At 36.5% G+C, this 12,544-nt stretch overlaps 1 protein-coding gene across 26 annotated transcripts in view; it reads left to right on the top strand.

Moving 5' to 3' along the window:
- The window catches only part of RBFOX1 (RNA binding fox-1 homolog 1), a 719,068-nt gene that overhangs the window by 526,097 nt on the left and 180,427 nt on the right, over positions 1 to 12,544 (top strand). Inside the window, exon 1 of one of the 26 annotated variants that reach the window (XM_065732379.1) lies at positions 3,654 to 3,940. The exons of 24 other annotated variants lie outside the window; for them this stretch is intronic. The gene's annotated coding sequence lies outside the window, so the exon portion shown is untranslated. Of the gene's footprint in view, positions 1 to 3,653; positions 3,941 to 12,456; positions 12,500 to 12,544 lie in introns of those variants that run through there. One more of the 26 variants, XM_065732380.1, reaches the window with a different exon arrangement.

The following is a 12,544-nucleotide window of genomic DNA, read 5'->3' as shown; positions in this document are numbered from 1 at the left end:
TTGCATAATTGTCATGCTGGTCCTAACCTCCTCATCTTTTCCGTGTCATTATTGTTTCACTTGCACTGCGGTTTGTAGACCTAGCTTTTCTAGACAGAGAATAACAGAGAAGTAGTCTTCAAAAAAACTGTAATGTTGTTCTGTTCATATGACTTCTGGATGAATCTGTGAATTACTGCATTGAAGATGCTTGAAATTTTACAGTCTTTGCTGACAGGAAAACTAGGTGAATCTATCAACACTGTACAGTGGATGGACCACATTCCTCAAATAATCCAGTCAATTAAAAATTGATTTTTGTTCTAGGCAGTGTGATGGTAATGTAGTGGGGAGACAGTGTATGCATTACCAACAGAGCTCTCATCAGTTAAGTGATATTTAGGTGATCTTCTGTCATGGGAGAAAGCAGTGCAGTTGATGATCTTTGCTACTGAAGAAGCTAAATTGAAGTGTCAGATACCAGAATTGCATTTTATTTCTAATATGTTGGCCTGCCAGCCTGGGAGAAGCTATATGAAGTCTGTGAATACAAAGGGACAAAAGTGCTAAATCTAGCAGAAACGGAATGGTTTGGAGAAGATTAAACTATAACATGGCTTTTAGAGCCTTCAAGTAAATGCATTTAAAGAAATTAGATCTTGAACTCCAGTTGCTGGACCTTTTATCTCCTACTTTTCTTTCCCTGACCACAGATCTATGGTAAAGGAAATATTTGCATGTTCTAAATTTCGCAAGCCTTATTCATTAGAAGAAAAGAAAGATAATAATGACATTGAGAAGTTAAAAAACATCTTAAGATAGTTGCATCAAGAACACACACCAAAAAAAAAAAAGCCTTTGAATGTTCATTTGAAGAATGTATTTATCTGAGGTTGGCAAGATCCTGATTTACAGACTGTGAAGAGGTATCTTTTTCTAATACTGGGAGCATGTAGAAATGTGCAGTCATGCAGACTGAACTCAGTTCTAAATGCGTATTGTAATGCTCTGCAGAGCTTTTTCTAGAGAAACAGTGTCAGTTCAGAGATCTGAAATTAATCTGGTTGTGTGTAGATTTAAGGATCTTGGGTTGGTGTTAGCTTTGCAGGAGAACAGAAAACATGCACTAAGACTCATCTGAGCTTCTTGTTACTGATGGGAAGTTGAAGCTTTTGGTTAGGATACGTTATGCTCCAATACTATAACACTGAAACTGTACCTGGTGTGGTTCAGCTTAATGTCTATAAAGAGCTTCGTAGTCCTCAGTTGATAGGCATAAGAAGAAGTAAAATTGGTCTTGTTATTTAATGTTTAGAGCTTAATTTAAAATGGACAATGTTTATTAGAGAACTCACTATCATCTGACTACTGAGAGTCTCAGTAGTCTTCTAGTAACCCATTGCCACCCAGCTTTCAGCCCTGCAGTATTAACTATTTGCAAAAGGAATGCATCGAAGATGGATGGGAATGGCAAGCGATGGTGCTCAAGGCAATTTAGTACCTGTGGTCCTACATTAATCTCACGTTGCACTTTGAATGCTATCTGACAAAAATGTTTGACAACGCAAAACCAAATTGTGTAGGGAATAGTGTCTTCACAAGCTTAAAAATATCATGCTGTTTTCAGTGGAAGAGAGGAGAAAGAGTGTGAATATTGGCCATTAGTAAAATTCTTTATCACAATATTGTTTAAGATTGATTTTAGTAATTTAAAAGTATTCAGTAAAAGATGATCTTACCTCTGTCTAATAGTTTTGCTTTATTAATTTATTCCAAAACTCTATGAAGAGAAAAAAAAATGCTTTTTAAAGGTTATTGTTGTGGTAAAGCGTTGCTGAGTTTCAGTGCTGTGGGGGTGAAAAGAAAGACATTTCTGGGCTTCAGAACTCTTCAGCATGATTTGAATATGAGTGGCTAACTGTGATAAGTATGTTAGGCTCCCTTCTGTTAATTACAGTATTTCAAATGAGACTAATTGGACAGTCACCGGCTCATAAAATGCTAAGCACTTCCTATACTGTTACTTAGAGATGTCCCCTTCCCTTCCCCCACTTGAATACTTTCCGATAGGACATTTTAATGTAGAAGCTCTGCACCAAAAGCAGATAATATCTAATTATCTACCAGTTCTCTGATTAGCTTGAATGATTGCTTTTTGCTAATGACTAAATGGGAAAGATTTTACTGGTCATTGACAGGGAGGTGAGTAATAAGAGGGCAAATGCTCAATCTAAAAATTCTTGAAAAGCATTTGTTGTTTCATTTTATTTTTCTGTGTATAGTTGTCAGTTTATTTGATGTTATCCTTTGCTGGTGGTGGCAGTAGGATTTATAGTAGATATCAAATCTTCATTTTCTTCCAAGTTTTATTGCAGTAGGGATTTTATTTTTTATTTTTATTTACTGCTTTTTTTTAATAGTGGAATACATACAAGTCATTTGACTATTGATCTTCAGGCTGAATCTAGGTACTGTAGTTACAATGTGATGGTGCTACACAAATACCCATTGTAAAATTTAAGACATGATCTGTTTTGGTGTTAACTTGAAATTCCCACTTCCTAGAGAAGTGGCTTCATCAGAAGGATGTATATAAAAAGCATTGGAGTTGTAGAAACTTTTCTTTTGTGGCTTTATTGTAGTTTTACCCAAACTCCACCAGGTGCTGCCAAAGAACATGTAGCCAAAGCAAAGTTTACAGCTTAAGTACAAGTTGCTTGAAATGTGTGCACACGGTCATGAAAACAGTCATTAAATCCCTTTTCAGAAGCTGGGGCATGTTCCCCTACCTGTTAAGGAGCACACTTAATTCTTAGTAACTGAGCGCTAGAAAAAAAAATGATAGAGTGATATCATTCATGTTCTTAAAAATGTGTTTTCTTATGACACATTGCTATTTCTTTATATGTGAATAATAAAAAAAGTATGATTACTCATTAAAACCATGTAAGTGCTGTCACTATTTTAATTTTTTGTGATAGAGCATTAATTATTTTCTCATATGTTCAATGTTGTAATTTGGATTTATTCTTTTTTTTCCTTTTTTTTCTTTTTTTTAACATAACAACCAAAGTTGCTTTGAATGCTATACTTCTAATAACTTTGGTGAAGATGTTTCTTTCCTTTGTTTGTTTTTTGTCTTGCTGAGTTGGGAGCTTTGCATATCACAATTCAGCTCTGTTTCAGGTTTTTCTGGGAAGAGAATTTGCTTCCAAAAGCCAAGGTTTGCTTGAGGTAATAAGAGCCCCAAACTTGTGACTGATCACAACAGTGCAGTGCAAAATGCTCAGGCAAACAGCACTCAGAGCAGCAGGAATCAATTCAGAGACTTGGCGCAGAGCAGTTTCTATCCTGCCTCCCTGGTGAGTTCAACCATTGTGCCTTTGACATGAAAAGCAATGTGCATTTTAATTGCAATACTTATTTTTGAACTGTTGCTGAAGTATTAGCATGGCTTAAGTCAAAAAGAGCGGATCATGGACTCTGTAGTATCAGTTGCCAGGAAAGATATAATCAGGGTCTGCTGGTGCTGGGGATGGAAAAAAAGAGCAAAAAAAACAACCTGCATTAGCTATTGCATTGGGCAAGGAACTTTTAGTCGTTAGCCTTGTAGTGTGTAATAAGTAATGATTTGCAATAGCATTAAGTTCCATATATGCTGTTATTTCTTCTTATTTTTTTATTTTTTTGCTTCATGTAACTAAAGCTTGGAATTTATTGCCGTGCTAGTACAGTTTGTATGAGAATGTTTATTGAATGCAAAAATGAAATAAAAAGATTATTTGGTGTTAGTCTGGCATAATCAGTGTGGATTGAAAAGATAATTGTTGTGTTAGAAAAGGTAGGGAAAAAAAATGACAAGTGGCAGTTACTTCATACAGGAATGGATTCAGAAATGTCTGTTCAGTCTGCACAAGAAAAGTCATCACTTGTAAGGAATCCATGGCAATGAATTCACCTGGTAGGATTTAATTATATTTTGAGAATTAAGTTTGCCTTCCTTTGAGGTATGGTCTTTCTCATTCTGTTTTCCTCCTTCTACCAAAAAAATAGCAATTGCTTATTTGAATTTAGAAAATTTTAGCTGCTGTAAATACAGATAGCAAAAAATATTATTATATGAGTACTGAGTTCCTTCTCCTAAGTGCACATGTAATAGATTATTCAGTATTACTGTAGCTTTCCTGCGTTTCCCTTTCTATTGCCATCCAAAGGGGTTTGACAGAGAGATAGGAAAGGAAAAGAGGAAGCATAAATTATCTTACCAGTGTAAGATTAGATCTGCACTGAAGCTGGTAGGTGTAATACAGATGCTATGATCAGGTGCTCAGAGCCAAAATACTCACAGCCCTTGTGCTATTCCAATCAAAGGTACTGAAGATTGAGCAGTTCTCTGATGTGGTCTTATCAGTTTGAGTATAATGTAAATCCTGTTACAGCAGCTTTGTCCGATCTGCCTGTAGCTTTGTTCTGAACCTTTCAGTAACAGTTCACTGAAGCAGAAAGAGCCCTGTGAATTGATATTATAAACCTGCACGGTTGCTTTATTCATTGTTGAAGCAACAGAATATAACAGAAGTATTTATTTTAGTGAATTGAGGATACCTTTTTTATTATTATTTATTTATTCTATCAGTATGAGCAGGGAAAAAAATGTTCTAAATGCAAAAAAGGAAAAGCTAATACTATAATCATATCCATACCCATTCACAGCACAATCCCACTGAAAGATAATGCATAGTACTGCATGTTTAATTTCTTTTACACATTCAGAGAGATTGTTAAAATCCCAAAGTGTTGTTTTTTTCCTTAGTGATGTAGGAAAAATACCACATGACACTGCTATAATCAGGAAATAATGGTTATGTAAAATAAAAGCTTCTCAAAATGCACCGAGTCTTTCCAGACATCTGTATTTCTCTAAGCACCACCTACCTGCCCTCCTTGGGACTCAGAAGAGCCTGAGAAATTCAAGGTTGGATTGCGTTCAGTTTCTTGCTGGTGGGCATTCCTCACTGAAGTTGAAGAGTGTGAAATTTCTCTTTAGTCTCACCGCTTTGATATGGTATTTGCCTAATAATAAAACAAATTAAAGTGTGGAAAAAAATGATAAGACTGCAATGTCTTAAAATTAAGGGGCTGAAATATTAAATTGGGTTGATGAGAATAATGTTATGGTTCGTGTTGACCCTTATTCCTGAAAATCAGTTTCTATGTTACACATCAGTAAGAAATGTTATGATATTGAGAGTCTGAAAGGAATATTGGAGCTTTTAAATTCCCATGGAAGCTAAAAAATTAGCTATGTAGTATAAAGGTCTTCTGGAGAACATTTAATTGACATTTGTGAATCATGCAGATACGGAAGCCCAGCTTTGTTTGTAGATAATCGTTCCTGGTACTGATGAGTTTCATTTCCAAAGGCACATTTTCTCTTGTGTGGGGAAAGGACAATTTACAAAGTTAGTTCCATAGCGGTTAGATGCTTAAAATGAAAACTGAAGATGAGAGTTACTTGATAAAAATGTTTTTGCACTCTGCTTTTAAAAAATCATTCTTTTTTTTTTTTTTGTAAAAATGTGATGGGAAATGTAGGAGGGTAAGTAGCTGATGTATTTGTACATTAAATACTAAAAATTTCTTAAGTAAAAATAGGCATATGGATGTGTTACTTTGAATTAAAAGGAAAAATAGAAGCTTGCAACTTCTTCAATGAAATTAGTAGGTGTAAGTATTTCTTCTGCGGGGAATAAGTAATGTATTCAACTTCCATAATTTGGATTTGTCTTTCATTTAATGTTATGTAGTAATCACAGGAGGAGCAGGCAGGGTTTTGATTTTATCTGATGAGTAACGACCACAGATAGCAGCAATTCAGTCCTGCAATCAGGTCCCCTCTGGAGGAATCCTGGCTCAGGAATCCTGGTTCTGTCTGGAGCACCTGAGAGAGGGAGAGAGTGTCACAGTCATGTCTCTGAACCTGCCAAGGAGAAAGGATGGAAGCTATGGAAGAGCTAAATCATAAGCAGTGAAAGATGCTTGCTTGCATTTAAGTTGTGAGACAGGTGTGTATTAGTGAGGAAATTGTGTTCTCAGTACTTTGTGTGTAGTGCTATGCATTTTCATGTGGCAGCAGAAATCAGAATAAGGCTCAGGTGGATGCAAAGAAATGTCTGAGAAGCCTGTGTCTGTGACATAAAAACTGCATTAGGGAATGAAAAGTGAAAGGTTTTTATTTATTTCATTTTGTTTTATTTTATTTTATTCTTTTGGCTGGGTAAAATAATATGAAAGGTAAAATATCTTTGGTTCATTTCATGTGTTTAAACAGTTTAGAGTGACAGGAACACCGCTGATTTCCCCTATGTAGCCATTTCTCTCTTTACATATCAAACAGCTGCATGTGCCTTTATAGGACGAGCATTCTGTTATTAATCCTTGACAAAGGTCCCAGAGGTTTCCAGAGGCTCTGAAACAATAGGCAGCATTGGATGTAACATGAGTAACAAATACAGTGAACTGTGAATCTCAGAGGGTAATTAATTACTTCAATCTCAGTTTGAATTCCAGCTAAACGAGTCAGAGAGTTGTGAATGCAATAAAATATAAAGAGGAATAGATGGAGTGAATTTTCCAGAATCCCAACTTTTTGGTACGTACCCGCACCACTCATCGATCCAGGTGCTTTGTGTGTTGACTGCAAGACGTACTCACATTCTCAGATTATGAAAACATACTTGTTTGTATTAGCAAGATAAATGTTTAACTTATTTAGTAGTCATGTCTTCTGTCTGTGATCAGAGTAAGCATTTTCATTGATTTAGAAGGGGAAAGAGTGAAGCCCATTTGTTTGCATGGTAGGAAAGTGGAATTGTCTCAAGTTGGTTTTGCTTTCATTTGTATGTTTTTAATATTGTTTTCGTATAAACTAAATTTTAGGCATTTCTGAAGCAAGCAGAAAATAGGGCATATATAGTGTTACTTTCTTTCCACACAGCATATGGATGCCTGGAGTTAGTGGAATTTCTTGCAGATCTGTTTTTCTGTTAAATCTCCATTCGGAAACAATTCCTCCTGTTTTCTACTCTGTAGAGCTGTGATATTTGTCCAAGGATGAGCTGCATTCAGCATTCTGTTAACTGAAATGGGAAGTGACAGACTGACTAAAAGAAAATCTCCGTGCCAGAGAAACAGATATTACTTCTTTCTCACAGATTACTGTATGCCTGGACACTGAAGACTTTGAGATTGAAGATGTACGGAGGTTTCATAGCAATCCCTGTTAGGCTAATGTGATCAGAAGAGAGACTTCTGTATCATATTATTCTCCACTCTACTATTTGATTGAGATGGTCAAACTTGGAGAATATTGTGTGGGGAAAAAGGATCGAAAAGGAGAGAGAATAAAGAAGAAAAAATTTGTTAGATATATTTTGTTTGCATTGATTTTCAGTATGGATATATATCTTTCCGTGGCAGATGTCTTCAAAATAATAACCTAATAGATAATACCCTGCCACATAATTTTGTGTTTTTATTACTTCTTTTTATTGGTATTTGTAGACTAATTTAATCACTGAAGCTAGTCTGCACCTGCACACCAAACAAAAATATTTTTCTTAAGTCTATTTTGAATGCTTTGTGGCAAAATATGACAAAACTCTGCTCACTTATCTTGCAGCTATAGGAAGTTGAAATGTATCTGAAGAGTTGTTAAAAATATTAATTATTTTATTTGTCTTTCTAAGGTACACAAGGCAGCCTACAGCCTGCTTTTTAGTTGAGGTTTATCAGATTGATGCTTGACAGATGAGAACTGGGGTGACTGTGACTGGTTTGGGGAGTCCCTGTCCTTGCTTGCTCACTTCTGTGCTGCTACAAAGTGAGTAGATGGGATTATAAAGCAGTGGGAACTCAATTTCAGATGCTCCTTTGCTGTATTTGCTTTGGAGGAACTGGAAATTTTGAGAAATAGAGACCCCACGTACGTGGGGAGAAGGGATATTAGAGTGCATATGTCTGATTGTGTCTGCTGTTTTCAAGTCCTTGTCATCCTATTGAGCTAGACAGGGAGTAGCATCTGTTAATTGTCATTCCATACTTTCAACTCTGTTGTGTTACTACAGGCTTGAAAGAGAGAGGTCTCTCCTGCTCTCCCATTCCTTAATGATAGCAGAGGAGCACACGTTGTAGGTGGGGAGTCTCCACAGGGAGAACGTCTGACTAAGTTGGAAGAAGTACAGTGAGTTTTTTTTCCTTGTTGGTCTTTACCTGTGTAAAAGAAACATAGATGAGCTGAAAACTATGTAATCTAGGAGCTTAATATTGAAAATGGGAAACTTGCTGTCATTCCCTGGTTGTTATTCTAATTTTCTTATTGAACTAAGGTGGGATATTTTCTGTCTAGTCTGATAAAAAGCAGACCAAACACTTCCATTTTTTATCAGTAGAAGGATGAAAAGTGCAGTGGACTGCACTACAGTATAGTGTATGAGCCTTAGTAAGACTGAAGTGCACCTCTTGGATTGTGTTGTACTATTTGGCAATTAGTTACTAGGGTGGTGGGGTTTTTTCCTTTAATTTTGCTTTGCAATTATAGCTCAAAACAGGGAAAATGTCGTGCATTGCTTTATTCTACTCTTTTTTTCTTTTACACATGAGATAGCATGCTTCTGTAGAGTGTGTTTGTTAGTGTCACCAAGTCATGTTTATATTAAAGACATAACTGGATCCTATTGCAGTATCAATTGCTTTTTATTATCATCATATTTGCTTGCGAAGGTCATCACATTGTGTGTGAATCAAATTTGGAAAAGAATATTTGCTTTAGAAGTGGAATTTAAGTCTAAATTAAAGGGTTGTGCCATTTGAGGAAGTTGAAGTAATATATTCCTGAGCTTTCTTTTAACTTTATATAAAGTTAATTCAGCACCTTTGTGTGGGCAAATTGTATTCTCCCTTATCGGAGTTGCAGTTGCTTTTGTTTTGTTTCACATTTGAATAATACATTTGATTACCATGGCAAATGTTGCAGTGTGTGCATGCCTGACTGTAGTGCCTAATTAACTGATGATAACAAGGCAGGATTGCCCTCTTCTCTTTCATAGGCAATCATATACATGACAGTTCTTTTATCTTTCTTCAAAATTGACTTGCTCTCATGACCCTTAAGCAGCTCCTGTTTTGTGTGTTTACTTCTGATGTCTTTGCAAGACTGTTAATTTTCTGTGGCATATCCTATCTGGTTGTAATTAACACATCGAACAGCATAGAAATACTTCTGCTTGCAGATGCCTAATGGAGAAATGCTTTCTGCCAGTAATTATACAGCTTCATTTCAGTGATTTGGGTTGACCTACAAAGATTTATTTTAGAGAACATCAACAATGGTATAGTTCTATTTAGTGAAGGAAAGCGAGCTAAAAACTAGGTTAATTTTGCTATAGTTTACCTGCACGTGTAATGTGAACGTAGAAACAGTGATAAATTTGGTAAAAGTATGTGTTTAGCAAAGTTAAATTGGAGGTGAATGGTACTGTCTTGTGTGTATTTAATCATGAAGTCAAAGGCCTGTTCTCATAATCAGAAACTTCAAGACGCATCTGACCTAATTTAAGGAAGTTGTGTGTGCATATGTATAATATTTTCCCCTATTGTGTCTTAAGAAAACTGAACATACCTTTCAGATAAATGTGCCCAGGATTTCTGTTTATTGTTTTATACCCAGACTGAGATTAAAGCCATAATGAGTACAAGTTCAAAGAGAGAAAGGTAGAAGAGAAAAGGTTGGTAGTTAAAGCAATAAAAACAGGGGCAAAAAGAACGGCTTTTCTGAAGGACTCAGGGTGGAATAATAATGATAGAATTGTCTAAATCGATATATCTCTTGTCAGCCTCACGTCTGATGTTTGAATCAGTCAGGTCTTTTCTGCAAGAGCTTTCCTCAGGAATATTGAATTATTTATTATTTGTATCTTTTTTCCTTCCCTTTCTGATGATTTTTTTTTCTTTTCCTTTTTTTCCCTGACTTAGTAAAATTTGTTTTTTATGCTGCCAGGTTCAGTGTTGTCTGCTGTTTGATAAATAGCAGTAATTGGGTGTATAGCAGAAGTCGTGTAAAAATGTATGACTTCAATTACATCTAGAACAATTTTTTCTTTATATTGATCTTTTTTTTTTCTGTATAAGATCTGCTCTTCATAGCCTCCAGTGCTGAGTTTTTAAAGAATTACTCTATGTCCATATGTTGGCATGCACTTTTGAACCCATGCATCTTTTTTTTCTTTAAAAAAAAAAAAAAAGAAAAAAAAAAAGGAATGGTGGCTTGAATCAGTTCTGCCTGAGCAGTAAGTGAAAAATTAGAGTCATTCAGATAGTGAAATATTCATATTGTATTCCAGTCAGATGAAGGATTGCATTACTTTAAAATTACAATGCCTACTTACAGCCTCTGTTTCTCTTGTCTGAGATAATGAAATGAGGGTACTGGCCAATTAATGAAAACATTTTTCATTAACAATTATAATCCAGAAAAAATTAAAATATGCATTTTGAAAGCCAAGTTCGTGTAGTAGATTTGTGGTTATTTGAATCTACTTTTGTATGCTGTACTGTTGTGCATGGTAAATATCATCAATGGTGCTGAGGTAGTAAAAATATACTTTTATAATTTCAAATATTGTTGAAATTATCTTGTTTGCCCTGAAATGTCTCCATGGGGCAGGATGAAAGATGGTCTGTATTTCACATTTTGGGTTGGGTGTCTGCTTTGCCTGGGGTCAGTGATGGACTGGTAGGCAGTTTAGGTTTGAGCCCAGCCTTTCACAAAAGTCCAAGGCTATCAGTTGGGTCGCACGTAGGATGCTGCTGTAGCCTCAGTTACGCACGCTGACTTTTGTTACAAGCATTTTTTAGGGTAAATAGTCTGGAATATTGCTTTGTCCTTATTAAGTATAGTTTTTGTTCGTTACATAAGTCTTCTCTTGCTATGCTTTGTGCTTCAAACTCTTTTAAAAAAAGTAAGATTCAAAGTAGAAGGTTATATAAACAGTCATATTTATGCCATCCAGCAGAGGATCAAAGGGAATATTCCTCACAATTGCAGTTAATGTATGTCATTTGAAGACGTAATTACCTCTCGATTGCTGCCTGCTTCACACAGATCTGTGTTGTGTTTTGGAGCTGCAGCGATGCTGTCGGTGGACAGCAGCAGTATGCAGACTGACTGTGGTGTGACTGGTGCAGTCCTTTCCGGGGTGTATGTCCCACTGGCATTCAGGGAGGGAACAAGAGAGAAAAGGATTGGCAAATTTTGCATCAGCCGTTGTAATGTATCAGTGAACTGGTAAAGATGCTCCTCTTTCTTATGGACATGGTTTTCAGCATATATATGGTTTTCAGCATGGTTTTCAGGCTGCTAATTCATGTATTTTCAGGATTTGTATATTGTCTGTGAAGTCTTTTCTGTCTGAAGAAGTGTTTTGTGTAGGAAACCCGAACTTTGATCCTTTGGAAACAACAGTGTAATTTAATTTATATGAGGACTGTCAATAAATGCTTGATCGTTCTGTAGATTATTGGGTGAAGCTGGGGTTAAATAGATAAAGAAGAGTTGGTTGCGTTCTGCCCAAGTCTTGTTTAAGCCTCCCTAGTCTCCTAGATTTTTTTTCCTGTAGCAGTTTGACAAAATTGCCTTTCCTACCAGCAGCCTGTTAGGTGCTGTGCACAGAAACAAAACCCTATTGTTTTTAGATTTTCTTTCATATCATGTAGGTGTCTGTGCCATACCACCCACACAGTAAAGCAAGTGAGCTGTGAAATATATTCATTGTTAGAGTACAGGGGAAATGGAGGCAAGCAATCGGCAGTAATAATGTACGACAGCAAGGGGAGGCTGCCAACATTACCTGCATTATTTCGGTTGCCTTTTTCATTATAGGTTCGGGAAATAGGCAGCAATTCGATTATGGCATGATTTGGGATGGAATTGCTTGCCGTTCGCTGACCCTGTCACAAGGGGATCAAATGAGAAGTCAGCTCAAATAAAGTTTATAGTGCATTAACTGGACCAAGCGTTGCCTAGCCTGGGAGCATGATTTTTCATCTTCCAGGGTTTTGTAACTGCTTCTCAGATATATTTGTACCTTAAGGAAAGAGAAGAAAGAGAAAAAAAAGAAAAAGGAGGGGGGCTGGGGTGGGGGAAGGAAGGAAGGATTGGCTGAGATGTATAGGAATGAGTTAGTTGGCCAATAGTGTACATTCCCCTCCCCTCCCATGTGCAAATCTCAGCTCCACTCTGGCTTGTGAGAAGCAGCATGATTAATAACACTGAGGGAACCTGCCTGTTGGATTATTAATTTTCCATCCCTTTTCCCTTCTCTTACGCATACCCCCGATGCTTTGCCTTTTCTAAAAGCTTTTCTATTTCTTTTTCTTTTTTTTTTCCTCTCCATGGAGCTCACCACTAGCCACTAACATTCTCGTGGCTATCCAACCCTGCAAGGGCTTACTTCACAGTGGGGTGAGTCTGTATATTAAAATAGGGGATTCAGCAAAGAAGCAGCAA

Source organism: Cyrtonyx montezumae, unplaced genomic scaffold (genome assembly GCF_038088225.1).
Source record: "Cyrtonyx montezumae isolate F1298 unplaced genomic scaffold, pur_monq_1.0 scaffold_16, whole genome shotgun sequence".
Classification (NCBI taxonomy): Eukaryota; Metazoa; Chordata; class Aves; order Galliformes; family Odontophoridae; genus Cyrtonyx; species Cyrtonyx montezumae.
This window is presented reverse-complemented; position numbering and strand designations above follow the sequence as displayed.